The sequence below is a fragment of the Pteropus vampyrus genome, unplaced genomic scaffold, assembly GCF_000151845.1.
Source record: "Pteropus vampyrus isolate Shadow unplaced genomic scaffold, Pvam_2.0 Scaffold108, whole genome shotgun sequence".
NCBI classification, from domain to species: Eukaryota; Metazoa; Chordata; class Mammalia; order Chiroptera; family Pteropodidae; genus Pteropus; species Pteropus vampyrus.
Window position 1 is genome coordinate 544,664 of NW_011888889.1, and position 2,003 is coordinate 546,666.

Consider the following 2,003-nt stretch of genomic DNA (forward strand, 5'->3'; position numbering starts at 1 on the left):
CTTGTGTATCGTTAGTGGGAGTGTAAAGTATAGCTGCAAGAGAACAGTACGACGGTTCCTCAAAATGTTAAAAATAGAATTACCATATGATCCAGCATTTCCACTTTTGAGTATATACCTGCAAGGATTGAAAGCAGGGCCTCAAAGAGATACTTGTGCAACCATGTTAATAGCAGCATTATTCATCATTGCCCAATGGAGAAGAAATCCAAGTATCCAAGGACTGATGAATAAATAAACAAAATGTGGTATATACATACAATGGAATATTATTCAGCCTTCAAGGGGAAAGAAATTCTGGCACATGTTACAACACAGATGGGCATTGAGGACATTATGCTAAGTGAAATAAAACAATCAAAAAAGGAGAAATATTTTATGATTACACTTATATGATGTACCTAGAGTAGATAAATTCATAGAAACAGAAAATAGTATAGTGTTACAAAAAGAACAAAGTCTTTTAAACTAGAAAGGCCTAATGATGGAAGTGACTCTGCTACCTTCTAGTGTTGTTAATTAAGGAAAATCACCTAGTTACTTAGACACTTGGGTTTTTCATATTACATTATCAGTACCTTGTAAGGGTATGATAAGGAGTAATTGAGATTATGTATTTATAATCACTGGTACAGCACCTGGCTCTTGATAAATGTGCAGTAATGATTACTCCTTTGCATTTGTCCCAGGTAATAGCATGATGTAATTGACTACAAATAGGTCTCTATGATTTAAAAGCAAATATCACATAACTTACATGAGCTAATACATTTTTACAGCATATCATGATGGTCTACACAAGAATCTTACATATTTTATTTTCATAATCTTTCAAGGTAGTCATTAGCAGTCTTTTACCAACTGATGATCTGAAAATGATAGAGGTTACATGATTTGCTTAAGATCACACATTGCCATAATTCAACTCAATATTTTCCTACTGTAATTTCAATGTTATTTACATTATACAATTGGAAAAGAAAAAAAAATCTAAACTCTATATAAAATCGCATCTTGCAAAGGTTTTAAAAAATGATAGAAACTTATTTGCTTGTCTGGATGATTAGTAACTTGAAGTCAGGGATTATATTTTATCTGTCTTTGAGACTTACTTTATGGCCCATATTTTAAAACCATGGATATATCAGGCACTTATTAAACAATTGTTGAATTGAAATGGTAAAAACTATAGATTTGATATATTGCATTTGAGGCTTGGTTCTTTATGCAACCTGTTTATATCATTTATGTAGCAATTTAAATTTGTAAATTTGTGTCCTGGCTGTGTTTTCATAAAAATTCATTCAAATGCTCAAATTTAACATTGGAAATTATATTTTGGGGAAAGAATTTTACAAACTTATATTTGTCTGGTGTAATTACCAGAACTACAGAATCTATGACAACATGACACAATGGAAAGAAATTTCGGAGAGTAATCAGGAGAACTGGTTTTTCATTCTCTATTCCAGGATTAGCTCTGCTGATATCCAGCTATCCTTGAGCAAAATAGTTAAGTGCTTCCTGCCTGAATTTTTACATTTGCTCAATGCAGATTTTTTTAATAGAGTGCTAAATTCAAAGGAAATTTTGTTTTTATTGTTATGACAAATATGAATCTATCCCATAAAATTAGTTGAAATTTTCAAATGTGTTCTAACATTCTGACAAATATTCATAAAATATATTTTGACTTTCAACATTTTAAGTGGATATTTAATGATTTCAAACAGGAAAACTCAAATAAAGTAATCCTCACTGGGCAAAAATTTACAAAATCAAAAACAAATGGAGAGTCTAATAAGTTATATTAACTGGACAACAGAAGCCCACTGTGATGGAATAGTGAGCTTGATGGCGAGGCAGCTTAGGGAAGAGAAATGGTCTCTGTTCTAAAGGTCTGTTTAGAAAAGTAGATAGAAGAAAATAATTAAGATATGCAATTCTAGAAGTTATAAATGTAAAAATGTATTCATAACATTTTAAAAATAAAGAAACCCAAT